Below are 16,930 nucleotides of genomic sequence, written 5' to 3' on the forward strand. Positions count from 1 at the left end.
CATGAAATTCTGATTCAACATATTTTTCCCTTAAAATGGTACATTTTCTCAGTTTAAACTTTTGTTCCGTGATTTATGTTCTATTCTGAATAAAATATTAGAAGTTGGCACCTCCACATCATTGCATTCAGTTTTTATTCACGATTTGTATAGTGTCCCAACTTTTTTGGAATCCGGTTTGTATCTTACACAAAGAAGGAAAGGACCCTGAGGATTGCGGGAGCTACAGGCCTATCTCGTTACTCAATTGCGACTTAAAATGGTGGTCTAAATTACTAGCGTACAGGATTTCCCCTTTACTTAATAAACTTATTGACCCTGAACAAGTAGGGTTTGTCCCAGGAAGGGAAGCACAATATCTGGAGGTTGATCCACTTAGTCCACAACGCCCAAGTCACAAATACACCTATGCTATTATTGGGAACAGATGCTGAGAAGGCATTCGACAGGGTAAGCTGGGATTTCATGAGAGCCACTTTGCTGAAATTTGGTGTCCCCTCAATATTCGTCTCGACCATTTTTTCGCTGTATTCATGCCCAATGGCACAGGTGTTGGTTAATGGGCCCCTGTCAGATGCCTTCCCCATAAAAAATGGGACTAGGCAAGGTTGCCCCCTTTCACCCACCCTTTTCATCCTATGCCTAGAAATGCTCCTCCTTAAAATTAGGCAATCAGACAAGATACAAGGCATATCCCTTGGTCAATATCATCAAAGGTCTGCAGCATTCGCTGATGACCTTTTAATAGTAATTTCCAACCCTGAAGAAGCACTTCCCACCATTATGTCTTTGTTTGATAAATACAGTGCAGTGTTCAATTTTAAGATCAATTTTTCCAAATCAGAAGTCCTTCATATCAACATACCAAATAATGTTTTAACTACACTTAAACGCTCTTCTGTGTTTAAGTGGCCCACATAATCAATTAAGTTTTTAGATGTTAATGTCCCTGCCAATTTGAACCGTTTGTTTAAACTCAACTATACCCCATTATTCTCTAAAATTAGATCCTTCATCACCTCCCTAAAAGTACCTTATATGTCATGGTTCGGAAGGAAAAACCTTCTTTCTACATTTGTCCTACCCCAATTTCTATATCTATTCCAGGCCCTCCCGATACATATCCCTGCTTCCTAGTACTCTCAAATCAGAAGCATATTCACCTCCTTCTTGTGGAACACCAAGAGGCCTAGACTAGCATATTCTAATCTCTCCCAGAGAAGGCATAAAGGGGGTATATCACTACCGGATATGGAATTATACAATAGAGCCATTCAATTAGCTAGATGGGCGCTCTTAACTAATGACAAAATAAATGCTCCTTTTCTAGATATTGAGAGGGCGATGCTCGGGATACACAGGAATGCTATCTTGTGGTCCCAGGAGGCTCCTCTCTCTCTTTGTCCGGAGATGGGCATACTAACCAAAAATATGCTCCTTTGTCATCGCAACTCTCCAGTAGCCCCCCTAAAGGGTGTAAACTATCTAAATTAGCCCTGCTTGATGTGCTTCTTTACCTCTCTGATAAGATGGGTGGTAGGGTTAAAAGCTGGTGGCATTCTTTAGGAGGTGTTAGAATAGGTGAGATGATGGAATCTAACCACATTCTGCCTTTGGAGGACATTTTCGTCAAGCTAGGTAGAAAACCACCCACCCCAATCCAAATGTGGGATTTTAGAAACACTTGCAAGAGGTATGAGAAAGACCCAGATTTTAAGCTCTCCGAACCAACGTGGTTAGAAAAATTTTCTATAATACCTAATCCCCTGAAGAGGTCACTTTCTATCACGTACAATAATTTATTAAACATGTCTAGTAGAGCAAAACCATATTTCTTACGTCAATGGGAAAAAGATTTAGGGAGATGCTTTACTGATGCTGAATCTTCATATATCCTGTCTCATGCAGCTGGGTTCTTCACATGTACTCGCTTTCAGGAAAACTCTTATAAAACTGTCACAAGGTGGTATAGGACCCCAGGGTACTTATCCTCCATAGGTCTTTCTCCCAATAATCAGTGTTGGAGATGTCATGCAGAAGGCGGGTCTATGATTCATATCTGGTGGTCTTGCCCTCTATTAACGCAATTTTGGAAGGATGTTGAGAGGTCTATCAATTCGATCTGTTCCACCTCCATAACACTTTCTCCTGAATTAGTATTGCTATGGATTCCAACCCCTGATTTCCGTCCTTCAAAGTGTAACCTTCCCACACATATGATAGCCACAGTGAAACTGCTTATACCCACTAAATGGAGGGATACTAACCCGCCAGATCTAAAAATGTGGTATGACAGAATGCATCAACTTCATAGGATGGAGGAGTTAGTGGGCTGGTCCCATTGGAATATAATTAAATACTTGGAGGTTTGGTCTCCTTGGAAAAAAGCACAAGATGTGAGAGATACTGAGATTCCAGACCAGATAAGGAAATGATAGAGGTTAGAACTGCTACATCACATTAATTGGGATACCCACCTTGACACACTATTTCTTTTCTACATGCTGCACACATCAGTGAACTCTTATGGTAACATCACCCTTTTAGGGTCAATTTTTTTTTTGCTCAACTCCAAGTGCCTTATCCTCCCCTTGTCCCCCCCCCCCCTTTATATGTTTTCACTCCCTATGTTACATTCCCTTTGTTTTGAATGTACTCTGAAGGTTTACTGAATTCAGGATATGATTATGTCCATATATTGCTACTATTGTAATTTTCAATATTGTACAATCTAAGTAAATTTTTTTTGGAATGTCATATTGTGATCTTCTTTTTGCTATACTTGAAATAATAAAAAGAGATTTACAAAAAAAAAGAAAATGAGTCTGATGCACAGGAAGTCTATGTATAACAGAACAGATTAAAAGGGGTTGTCTTATCTTGTGATTATTAAGGCGAGCTGAAACACAGTTCCGACCACCTCCGAGCTAAGAAACAGCATGAGAATTACTGAAACAGCATAGCAAAACAAGCTAAGCTGTTTCCCTAACTCAGAAACAGCATAGCTTGTTATGCTATATCAGTGATGGCTAACCTTGGCACTCCAGCTGTGGTAAAACTACAACTCCCAAGATGCCCCCCTTGCTTGGCTGCTCTCAGAACTCTGTAGAAATAAATGGAGCATGCTGGGAGTCGTAGTTTCACCCCAGCTGGAGTGCCAAGGTTAGCCATCACTGTGCTATAATGTTTCAATAACTCTCATGCACGGCAATGAGAGCTACTGAAACAGCAAAGCACTGGAGCACTCTACTGCTTCCTGGCCGGGAGGTGTTCGGAACTGTGTCGCTTTAGTGACAGCGAGATAAGACAACCCCCTTTAAGTATTAAAGGTGCAGCTGGAACAGCCTGCCAGAATCACTAACGCAGTTGTGAAAGTAGCCTAATACAGCACCACATACCTCCTACATCCAGTGATGTCTCCTTTGATGTAGATGTTCTCTTTCTTTATCTCAGACCAGACGCCCATGATGATTTATTTCAGCCATCTCTTTTCTCTGCAGTTTTAGTTTCCTACTTTTCCATCATCCTCCCACCTTCTCAACATCCCATCATGCACCCCCAAAACTATACTGCATAAACTGATAAACCCCCTGAAAATACTAGTTACAAATAGCACCCCCTTCAATAATTATTGAAACACAATGCTCTAAAAAATAACTGCACCCAACAAATAGTGTCCCTGACACTAATAGTGTAACCATAATGTCCCCCAAAAAACAACTGTGCTAATCTGATACTGTGCCAGGGTGCCCCCACAGTAATAGTGCTCCCAAATAGTGATAATACTGTGCCAGAGTGCACTTAGTAGTAATAGTGCTCCTACAGTGCCCCCAATAGTAATTGTGTCCCAGAAGTACGGTAATAATGCTCCCATAGTCCCCCAGTTGTAATAAAGCCCACCATAATGCCACTGGTAGTAATAATTCTATTTATAGTGTGCGCCAGTGCAAAAAATCCCCCATTGTGTGTCAGTAAAAAAAAGACAAAAAACATCTTAGTGCCCCAAGTAGAGCCAATGTTCCCAGAATGCCCTCATGTGTTCCAATGACCTATACCATGTGCCACTAGAAAAAACACTTAGTGCCCCCAGTTGAGCTTAGGTGCCCATAGTGCTCCTAAAATTTGTGACAGTATAAAATACTCCTCCAGAAGATGCCCCATAGTGCTCCTCCCTGTCCCCATAGTGTCCTCCATAATGTGCCAGTATGAAATGCCCCTATAGACTGCCCCACATAGATGCCCCCATAATGCTCCTCTTCCCCTTCCCCATAGTGGCACCAGAATGGTTGCCAGTATTAAATGCCCCTATATAATGCCCCCATAGTGCTCTTCTCCCCCACTACTCCATAGTGCCCCCCATAATGCGTGCCAGTCAATAGGGCCCCCAATAAATGCCTCCATAGTGCTCTTTTACCCCCCACTTCTCCATAGAGCCCCCTATAATGAGCCAGTACAGTATATAGAGCCCCCAGTAGATTCATCCCCTCTTCTCCATAGTGCCCCCCATATTGTGCCAGTATATTGGACCCCCATAGTGCTTCCCCTCTTCTCCATAGTGCCCCCACATATTGTGCCAGTATATAGGGCCCCCATAGTGCTTTTACTCTTTTCCATAGTGCCCCCTCCATATTGTGTCAGTATATAATAAACAGCAAACTAAGCTGCAAAAACCAGTGTCAGGCAGCTGCTTCTAAGGCCAATAAGATAATGGGTTGCATCAAAAGGGGCATAGATGCACGTGATAAGAACATAGTCCTACCACTTTACAAATCATTAGTCAGACCACACATGGAGTACTGTGTACAGTTCTGGGCTCCTGTGAACAAGGCAGACATAGCAGAGCTGGAGAGTGTCCAGAGGAGAGCAACTAAAGTTATAACTGGAATAGGGCAACTACAGTACCCTGAAAGATTATCAAAATTAAGGATATTTACTTTAGAAAAAAGACGACTGAGGGGAGATTTTACTATGTATAAATATATCAGGGGTCAGTACAGAGATCTATCCCATCATCTATTTATCCCCAGGACTGTGACTGTGACGATAGGACATCCTCTGCGTCTGGAGGAAAGAAGGTTTGTACACAAACATAGAAGAGGATTCTTTACGGTAAGAGCAGTGAGACTATGGAACTCTCTGCCTGAGGAGGTGGTGATGGTGAGTACAATAAAAGAGTTCAAGAGGGGCCTGGATGTATTTCTGGAGGGTAATAATATTACAGACTATAGCTACTAAAGAGGGGTCGTTGATCCAGGGAGTTATTCTGATTGCCTGATTGGAGTCAGGAAGGAATTTTTATTCGCCTAAAGTGGGGAAAATTGGCTTCTACCTCACAGTTTTTTTTTTTGCCTTCCTCTGGATCAGCTTGCAGGATAACAGGCCGAACTGGATGGACAAATGTGTTTTTTTGGCCTTATGTACTATGTTACTATATAGGGCCTCCATAGTCCCCCTCCATATTGTGCCAGTATATAGGGCCCCCACCCCCCTTCTTCCCATACTGTACTATAATAAAAACAATAAACACATATACTTACCTTATGCTGCTTAGCGATGCCGGCCTCTTCTGGCCTGTGTCCCGCTCTGTACGGCTCAGGCGGCGCGATGACGTCATCGCGCCGCCTGCACCGGCCTCTGATAGGCTACAGGCACTAAGCCTGTCGCCTATCAGAGGAAGGGCCAAGGGAGACGCCTCTCCCCTGCTCCTCCGCACCGTTCATCTGTATCGCTGTCCTGAGGACGGCGATACAGATGAATTTGTAGATGAGTGCTTCCACAATGGAAGCGCTCATCTCTACTCCTGCTGCCTCCGGACAGAAAGGGCCCCCCTCGGTGCTGGGCCCTGCTGAAGGCTTCTGTCCTGAGGGATGCGCCACGGGCGGTCGCACCCCGCACCCCTCGCCCGCCTCTAGAAACGACCCTGAATAGCGCAGCAGTTGAACAAGATGTACAAGGCAATTACACTGAGCCTGCACTGTCCCTGCAATCTCCATATGTTCTCCCCACAGTGTCTAAAAACTCTTTCTATGATCTAACTACACTCTCTATCTAATATTCTAGAATTAAATTGATAATTTAATGTAATTTCATTTGGTAACCCATAACATAGTAATATATTTATTAAGACTGAAAAAAGACATCTGTCCATCCAGTTCAGCCTGTTATACTGCAATCTTATGCAGAGGAAGGCTAAACCCCCCCCCCCCCCCCCCCGAGAGGTGGAAGATAATTTTCCTCATTTTAGGGGAAGGAAATTCCTTCCCAACTCCAATCAGACAGTCAGAATACTCCATGGATCGGGACCCTTCTCCAGAAAACTAAAAACTATAGCCTGTAATATTATTACACTCCAGAAATGTTTCCAGACCCCTCATTAACTCTTTTACGGAGTTATCTCTATGTGCATCAGCAACCGGTGAGAGGTGTGTGTGCTTCTTCATAGGTCAGACAGACTACTTTTAATAGTACATTTACTTTTACACTCTGCATTTCATCTTAACTTCCTTAGTGAATACAGTGGAGAAAAAAATATTTAATAGCTTTGCTTTCTCCTCATCACTCTCTGCAACTTCACACTCATCACTTTGTAAAGGACTAACACCTTCAAGTTTATACTTTTTTACCATTCATATAATAGAAGAACTTCTTAGGTTTAGTTTTACTTACTTTGCCAATCATTATCTCCGTCTCCAGTTTGGCTACTTTTATTTGACTTTTACATATTCTATTTTCTTCGTTATAGTTTTTCAATGCTTCCTTGCTACCCTCCTGTTATAGTGATTTAAATCTTTATTTTTTTTTCTTATATTTCTTCCTTTACATTTCTATTTATCCATATCATTTTTTTCTTGTTCCTTACCCTTTTATTCCCATAAGGTATGCACCTCTCACAATTAGAGTTTAGGATGATTTAAAAGAAAATCCAATTTTGTGGTTGCATTTTTATTTTTGAGGACATTGTCCCAGTTAGTGAGGCCAATGGCCAAACTTAGCTGGTTAACTTTAGTTTTTTTTAAAGTTTATTTTTTTGTGTGCCTCCCTAAAGAATGACAATTGGAAGGTTATTATTTTATGGTCACTAAGTCCAGTATGGCTGTCCCTCTAGTTGAGTCCCGAACCAATTGGGAAAGGTAAATGTCTTTCGTTATTGCCAAGAATCTGTGTCCTTTACGAGATCTACAGGTTTTTGTTCCCCAGTCTATATCCGGGAAGTTGATAACAACCTCATTATGATTTGCTGCCTCATCAATTTCCTTTAGTAGTAGATTTTCTGTGGATTCTGTTAAGTGGCTTATAATAAACACCTAAGAGTATATTATTATTGTTTTTGCCTCCATTTATTTCTACCCACAGTGACTTTATATGTTAATTGCCCTCATTTATATCTTCCCATAGTGTGAGCTTTAGAAGAGGACTTTAAATAAAGGCAAAACTCTCACCCTCATGTTTTTACCATCCTTTCTAAACAGGCTGTAACCCTGTACATTAACTGCCCAGTCAAAGCTATTACCCAACCATGTTTCAGTTATTACCACTATATCATAGTCCTCCTCAGACATTAATTTGATTAATTCCAGTACAGTCAGGCTTCTGGCATTAGTATACATACAAGTAAGATGTTTTTGCATATTTTTACCCTACACTTTTCCTTATTAACTGTTCTAGTCCCTCCTTCCATTCCTCCCCCAGTTCCATTACCTCATCCAAGGTCTCTATCTGCACTATCTTCACCTCCAATTATATAATTACCCTCCCCAGTTCTTAGTTTACACACTCCTTCAACCTTCTAGCCATCTTCTCCCCAAAATTGCAACTTCTTCCCCATTGAGGTGCAGCCCATCCCTACGATAGAAACTGTGGCTGACAGAGAAGTTGGCCCAGTTCTCCAGGAACCCAAACCCCTCCTTCCTATACTAATTCTTGAGCCACTTGTTAATCTCCCTAATCTCCTGCTGTCTTTCTGGTGTAGTTCATGGTAGCGGCAGTATTTTAGAAAATACCACCTTTGAGGTTCTTGCCCTGAGCTTGTGACCTAAATCCCTAAAATCATTTTTAAGGACACTCCACCTACCTCTGACTTTGTTATTGCTTCCAATGTGGACCATATTCTTTGCCAGTCCCTTCCACTAATGATATGTCGAACTCAAGCTCCAGGAAGACAACACACCATATGACAATTGTGGGTTTTGTGACAGATCGCCCTATCTGTACCCCTAATTATAGATTCTTACACTACCAGCACCTGCCTGCCCTACCCTGCTCACCTGGTCCCCTGCTTAGTGGATCTGACATTCCCCTGAGTGGCAGAGGAAATGTCCGGCTGCCGCAGTGCTCCCCCTGAGCTGACATCCCCCTCATATGCCAACCATGCAAACTTTCCTGATTGTCTACAGGGAGTGCAGAATTATTAGGCAAATGAGTATTTTGACCACATCATCCTCTTTATGCATGTTGTCTTACTCCAAGCTGTATAGGCTCGAAAGCCTACTACCAATTAAGCATATTAGGTGATGTGCATCTCTGTAAAGAGAAGGGGTGTGGTCTAATGACATCAACACCCTATATCAGGTGTGCATAATTATTAGGCAACTTCCTTTCCTTTGGCAAAATGGGTCAAAAAAAGGACTTATAACTTAAAAATAGTGAGATATCTTGCAGAGGGATGCAGCACTCTTAAAATTGCAAAGCTTCTGAAGCGTGATCATCGAACAATCAAGCGTTTCATTCAAAATAGTCAACAGGGTCGCAAGAAGCGTGTGGAAAAACCAAGGCGCAAAATAACTGCCCATGAACTGAGAAAAGTCAAGCGTGCAGCTGCCAAGATGCCACTTGCCACCAGTTTGGCCATATTTCAGAGCTGCAACATCACTGGAGTGCCCAAAAGCACAAGGTGTGCAATACTCAGAGACATGGCCAAGGTAAGAAAGGCTGAAAGACGACCACCACTGAACAAGACACACAAGCTGAAACGTCAAGACTGGGCCAAGAAATATCTCAAGACTGATTTTTCTAAGGTTTTATGGACTGATGAAATGAGAGTGAGTCTTGATGGGCCAGATGAATGGGCCCGTGGCTGGATTGGTAAAGGGCAGAGAGCTCCAGTCCGACTCAGACGCCCTAAGTTTTTCGCCATTTTTAGGCTAGGTTAACAATGTATATCAGTAATCTCTTCTGTGAAATCCTCTGTAGGTCTAAGTGGTGTGTATCCCTCTGACCTTTTTAATATATGGTTTTATGTTTTTTAAAATTGTTCTTTTCTGCTTTGATAGGATAATATTATTTGGTCGTTATTTCGTGAGGCTGCCCGTTATGATATATGCATGTATGGTGGATATGAATATCTGTGGAGGTGTGGACTACTTGGCCTATTGAAGAACGGTTCAATAAGAAGCACTAATATGAGCACTATACATATGGAGCACAGGAAGGGCTCCGATAATCACAGAAAACAAACAGAGTGGATAATGATTCTGCGGTATCTAATGAGGAGCCATTAATTGATCTTATTTTAATAGGGGTGTTTACACTTGTGATACATATTATGAATTGGAAGTATTCTAATTATATATGTATGTTCATAATAATAAACTCTTTTTCTTTCACTTTCACTTTTTTCACTTTATTTCACTGATCACTTTATCACTTCTTTATTTTGCACGTATCACGTTTTTACTTATTGTTTCTTTTTCACTTTTTTGATCACTTATTATTTTACCAGTCAATATTGGATTTCCCCCGTCTGTTGTGACATGTATTTATGAATTGTTAATGTACAATATTCGTATATTGATTGTTTAATGACATAATGAAATGTACTGTATATTTCCCTGTTGTCATATCTAGGGATGTCCCCTAAGGTATATATATTTACTTCGAGCCGAATGTTCATATACATAGATATACCCCCATGTACTTCATTTGGGTCCCAGGATCAAACGAACCGGCTATTGAACTGATCCCCGAGCGACCTAGGAAGGGGAAATCTTATTTGCGTTCCAGGGTGAAACGCATTGCAAGCCGGAGGTATCCATGTGAGGTGACATCATTCTGGGCGGAGATGTGGGAGGTGGCTATGCCGGCATGATGCGTTCCACTGTGGACCGCATGTCAGACATCCGGTTCCTGTATGTGGAGCGGCCTTCCCCGCATTCTTGCCTGCTGCCTCCTCTCACATTTCGAATACCGGGCATCTGGAGAGATAGATCTTCTTATGTAGATGCTGGGACGAGTTATACTTTGGGTCCACTGATTATCTATAATGACACTGGGTGTTCGGACACCGACCGAACCGGAAGTGGTGGTGCGTTCCAGCGTGGAGCGCACCTCACTTCCGGTTTTTGGTTTTCACCTGAAGTTCAGGTGATCTTTGTTCTAATCAGTTGGCAGACTATATAGGAACAGGCAACACACACCATCAATATCCCCTGAGGAAGCAAAACGCGAAACACGTGTAGGGATCCGGGAGGACTTGGTCTGTATTCATTTATGTATTTTCCCTTGGTCATTGTTTACAAATTAGCACTATGCACCTTATATTGTATTGACTGCTGGCTGTGTATGAATACACTCTGCACAGTCTGGGATTAGTCATTGTTATATTTCTTACAACAGACCTGCAAATGTTATCCTGTGTGGCTTTGTGCTGCTTATTTATATATATGGATATGTATGTTTTAATTAATGTAAGTCCAATAAAAGTTTTTGTACTTGTTTAAACTATGCTGTTCTGAGTCTAACTTTGGTTTCATATTTCAGAGCTGCAACATCACTGGAGTGCCCAAAAGCACAAGGTGTGCAATACTCAGAGACATGGCCAAGGTAAGAAAAGCTGAAAGACGACCACCACTGAACAAGACACACAAGCTGAAACGTCAAGACTGGGCCAAGAAATATCTCAAGACTGATTTTTCTAAGGTTTTATGGACTGATGAAATGAGAGTGAGTCTTGATGGGCCAGATGGATGGGCCCCTGGCTGGATTGGTAAAGGGCAGAGAGCTCCAGTCCGACTCAGACGCCAGCAAGGTGGAGGTGGAGTACTGGTTTGGGCTGGTATCATCAAAGATGAGCTTGTGGGGCCTTTTCGGGTTGAGGATGGAGTCAAGCTCAACTCCCAGTCCTACTGCCAGTTTCTGGAAGACACCTTCTTCAAGCAGTGGTACAGGAAGAAGTCTGCATCCTTCAAGAAAAACATGATTTTCATGCAGGACAATGCTCCATCACACGCGTCCAAGTACTCCACAGCATGGCTGGCAAGAAAGGGTATAAAAGAAAAAAATCTAATGACATGGCCTCCTTGTTCACCTGATCTGAACCCCATTGAGAACCTGTGGTCCATCATCAAATGTGAGATTTACAAGGAGGGAAAACAGTACACCTCTCTGAACAGTGTCTGGGAGGCTGTGGTTGCTGCTGCACGCAATGTTGATGGTGAACAGATCAAAACACTGACAGAATCCATGGATGGCAGGCTTTTGAGTGTCCTTGCAAAGAAAGGTGGCTATATTGGTCACTGATTTGTTTTTGTTTTGTTTTTAAATGTCAGAAATGTATATTTGTGAATGTTGAGATGTTATATTGGCTTCACTGGTAAAAATAAATAATTGAAATGGGTATATATTTGTTTCTTGTTAAGTTGCCTAATAATTATGCACAGTAATAGTCACCTGCACACACAGATATCCCCCTAAAATAGCTAAAACTAAAAACAAACTAAAAACTACTTCCAAAAATATTCAGCTTTGATATTAATGAGTTTTTTGGGTTCATTGAGAACATGGTTGTTGTTCAATAATAAAATTAATCCTCAAAAATACAACTTGCCTAATAATTCTGCACTTCCTGTATACTACCACCATCCCGTGCATCTACCCCATAGAGTGCCTGCTCAGTGAGCTGCAAAATCTTCCAAATTGTCAACGCATCTCAGTGTAGAAATTCACTAGTTTAGATACAGGATGTGTGATTCCAAATGCACAATTTGCTCACATTTTGAACAAAGATATGCACACTCAAATGGCTGTACCAAGACTGCATACATTTAACAAGATGTGCACTGGACTGCGTTGTCAAAAATGGAACACATACTAATAAGGATTACACAATAAAGGAGAAGGAAAAATACAATAATGCAGTGCAATGACAAACAACTGACTTACAACTGACCTATTGGGGACAGCTTGATGGTAATGTCTGTAAAGCGCTATATAAGTGCATAAAATAAATAAATAAATGAAAATAGTGTAGTCTCTTCCTAAAACCACATGAAACATTGTGGCCATTTATTAACCAAACATTAAAGAAAGAAATGTGGTTATTACTTTAGAATTAGTGGAGTAATTGGGTTTGATTTAATATAAAAAATATAGATAGAAAATATTAATAATAATAATAAAAATAGGAATTATGTCACCGACATCGCAGTAATCAACTGTATCACTGTCCTGAGGAGAGTTATACAGTTGCATTCAGGGGAACTCCTGTGGCTGCGGGCCAGGTGCATAAGTACCTAATGCTCCTAGGATTAATTATTGCTAAGAACATCAGATTGGTATATACTTGTCCAGTGGACATGAGGAGCGCCTGGGAGGTCCTGTGGGCATCGGCTAACCGGGAAATTTCCCTGTAGAGTCTATGTCTAGTCTACTCCTGCTTAAACCCCTCTGTCTGTGATTAACCTATATGCATGCCAGAAGCACATACTGACCAGGGGGGACTTTTTTTATTTGGTTACTCGATAGTATTCAGTGTAGAAAGTGTCAGTGAGACATGAATTTAATGAATATCATGGCTGCACAACAGAAATGGGTCTATGGATACTTATGAGACCCGCTTCATACTCACTGCCTCTTATACAGCCTGATAGTTCAGGGTGGGTTAATACTGTAATTTAATAGTGTATACCAATAAATATTTTTTTTTTTTTTACTGTTTTAGTCAGGTCACATTTCATATTACTGAACAATGTACTTTCCTAGTTACCTTTTCCTACATTCTTATAAACCCCAACTGGTAACACCCATCTTGACCGTCACTGAAAACTGATAGCAATTCATTCATTACTTTTTGCAGGAATGATGAAGGAATGGGACAACACAGTCATAAGACCAGATACTGCAAGTCAGGAGATGTAACATGCCCTCTTTAGGAAATTAGGAAACAGACAAGGATTGAACAAGCAAACAAGAAAGTGTCAGGGCTAAGGTGGATGTAGCAAACTGGTTGTGCACAAGACTACAGTTCTGGACCTATAACAGTCATCTTTCCCAAGTACTAATAATGGCCTTTGGTACTTCGATACCTGCAAGCATTTCAGTAGAGCTGAATTGCACAGCAACTAGACAGTGGGAAAAACAACATACATGAAGCACATATCATTGCTGGCAGGAAACAAGACTCTTAAACAAACTCACTGGTGAATGACAGGAGGGTCACAGAAGGAGGAGGTGATCCAGCTATGGAGTGATTGGCAGGTGTATGGCATAAAGGTACATAGTGGATAAATGACAGTGAACCGAAACAGAGCAATACTAAACTGACTATATTTGAATTCAAGTCAGCAAATCAGCCTAGACAACAGTACAGCAACAATCTAATCCAAAACACAGCAAGTAAGTGAAGCTACAAATCCCAAGATACATAGAAGGCATACTGCGCTAGAACAAGATACAATTAGAGATCCCAGAATGCAGAACAAAGAAATACAGATCTCAGAATGCAGAACAAAGTACAAAATATCTGTAAGAGAATGCATCTAAACACTAGCAAAAGGGTAACAATGTTTTGAACTTTTGACTTTCAGGCTCAATATCTCACCATCCACTACAGCTTTGAGCGTGAGACTACCATCATTTTATAGAAAATCATCTTGACTATCTCATACATAAATTGGACTTTCAACAATTTAACATGATTAGTTATGCAGATTCTTGTCATGTAACTGCATTGTTACTGTTTTGCTCCTAAAATTCGACATTTTAATTTTTTGTATTTTGTAAATCCACCTTTGGATTTCAACACTGCCTGAATCTTTCTGGGCATGCTCTTGATCAGACTCAAGCATGTCTCGACTGAAATCTGTTCCCAGGTCTCTTCTACACGTTCCCAATGTTGGTGCATACTGTTTGACTCATTTGGGTACAAATTCAGCTTTTTCTTCTACCCTACCTACAAGTCTTCGATTGGACTGAGGTCTAGGGACTGTGGAGGCCAATCCAGCAACTCTACTTAATTGTCATTGAGCCATTTCTTCGCCAATCTCAACGTATGCTTCGGATCATTGTCCTGCTGGAACACTATGTCGTCCTTTTTATACCCATAGTACTCAAGTGTACAAAGTAATTTGTCTTGTAGGATACTCACATATAACCCAGCATTGAGACCACCATCGATCCTGGTCAAGTATCCAACACCTTTGGCTATGAAACAACCCCATATCATCAGGCTTCCTCCACCGAACTTGACAGTTGCTTCAATTTTTTGATCCGTTAGCAACCCTTTTCGGTTGTTTCTTCCAGACCCATTTTCCCCCATCAGAGCCCAGTCTATTGACATTCGTCTCAACACTCCAAATCACCCATTTCCATTCTTCTACTGTCCACTGTTCGTACTTTTTTGCAAACTTGAGCCGACCTTTCTTATGATGATATTGAAGTCAAGGCTTCTTCACTTTTTTCGGGCCACCATTCCAGACTTGTGTAATGCACATTGCATGGTGCTTGTATGGATGTCTGTGATCTCCCTATTACAAAGCATATGAACCACCTGTACTGCTATGTTTGTCGCGCCAGAACTGATAGACCTTGTGATAAGCCAACTTGTTGACTCTGATATTTTGCCTGGACGTCCACCTCTCGGCTTTGGAATGGATGGACAGACTTCATTTCTTATTCTTACATGGTCATGGTACTCACATGATGCAGTTTGACAATTTTCTTGGCCGAAATACCAATATCAATGAGCTGGATGATGTTGTTTCTCTTTTCTTGGGAAATCTTCCTCATGGCTGCTCCTGGATTTAAACCAGTGACCCTTTTACTTGGGAATTAACCTAATAACAAACTGAGCTATGAATGTGAGAACAGAATTTGTAGTATACAAGAAGAAAAATATTGTTCCACCACCAGGAGCAAAACAGTAACAATGCAGTTACATGACAAGAATTTGTATGACTAATCATATGCTAAATAGTTACAAGTCCAATTTATGTATAAGATAGCCAAGATGATTGTCTATAAAAACATGGTAGTCTCATGTTTAAAGTTGTAATGGATGGCAAGATATAGAGCCTGAAAGTCAAATGTTCAAAATATTGATACCTTTTTGCTCATCGGTGTACCTATGAACTAAAATGGGGTAAGGCCTGGATATATAAAGGCTACATAATAAGCTGCTACATCCTAATTAACCAGGCAAAGCTAGGTGAATACCCAATACAGATTCAAAGTTAGTGACTAGAGGAACATGAAGCAAGAGTGACCCCTGTTACTATGACAGAGAGGAAGAAGCAGAGCATTCATTCCAGTTTCTTCATGTCCATTGTATAATAAGGCTATGTATTCATAAACTTGTTGTAGAAATGTCTTTGAAAGAAAAGTCCATTCCATATACCTGAATGAAGAAATCTCTGCAACAAATCTGCCACATGTGAATATAAAAGAATATACACACCCAACAATAAACAGCAATAATTTCCTACCTTACTGTAAAAAAACACATACAAGGACCATTAAAGGCTAAAAGTGCAGTTGCACTATGTGTCCACATTTCTCTTCACTCACAGTGGCTTGAATGGCCTGTTATATCAGCTTATAATTTTCTTCTTTTGCAGCTCATGAACATGTGCTGAAACCAACAATAATGTAAATGAGAGGCTGCACAAGTGATCTGATGTCCATGTGGATGTTCATTCAGGGTAATTATCTGCTCGTATGAGGGCCCTTAAACAAGCTTTGATCCACAGAAGTCTGCCCGTGTAAAGGACCCTTAGGCAATGGCAGAGTATAGCACCATTATGTTCTGCAGCACAGTATAGATGTTGTCACAAGTCACATCATTGTCCCCGATGGTCAGTCACAATCTAATATCCGCTATCTATCTCAACACACAAAGGTCTATTACAACTGGTAGCACATACAGTATAATATCAAATAAAACAACTCCAAGTCCACTCAAAAATTGAGTGACTTTACCTTTATCGATAAACATTGCGGCAGTAAAAGCAAAAGGGAGGGGGTCGGGGTGGTAATGTTTCTTCAAGTGGACCTAAATGCACCAATAATGTTATTTTCTTTTCTTTTATAGGTTTCTTCAGCTATTGCCATTGGACATGGACAGTCCACCAATCACGATCCATTCTCCTGCCTCCTGCCATTCCCGAGCTTTGGGCTATACCATCTCCATCTGTTTTTCAGGTAAAATCACTGTAATTATTGAATTGCAAATGCAATGACAGGTACTATACCACCGTGGCTCCCCTCATTGCATTTTCATTGAATGATTTATGTATTGTTTTCTGCCATGCAAATACTGAATAACAAGTCTTATAGCTCACATATTCCAAATCTTTGGGTCTTCTTAAAAATACTTAATCAATGATAAGGATGCTTTTCAGCACTGACCTTTAACTCCTGGTTGCTGTTGCTACCTGACTTGTATACCCTCATAAGAACAGTTTCCATGGTGATTCTGAATGAACCATGTCTAGTGTTGTCTTATTAAATGTTCCTGAAAGGGAGCTCACTCAGCAGGACACATGGTAAAGGGTCACAGTGCTCATAAAACAGACAAAGCTTGTTCAAAGCTTGGAAGCTAGTTTTGGACTGACAAGACAGCTTGGGGAGTCTTGTGTCATCTACCCACCATCACTTGTGGTGCAATAGTGACAATAGTGTGTTTCAATGTGTCTCCTAAATCTCTTTTTTCCTCTATTTT

Source organism: Bufo gargarizans, chromosome 2 (genome assembly GCF_014858855.1).
Source record: "Bufo gargarizans isolate SCDJY-AF-19 chromosome 2, ASM1485885v1, whole genome shotgun sequence".
Classification (NCBI taxonomy): Eukaryota; Metazoa; Chordata; class Amphibia; order Anura; family Bufonidae; genus Bufo; species Bufo gargarizans.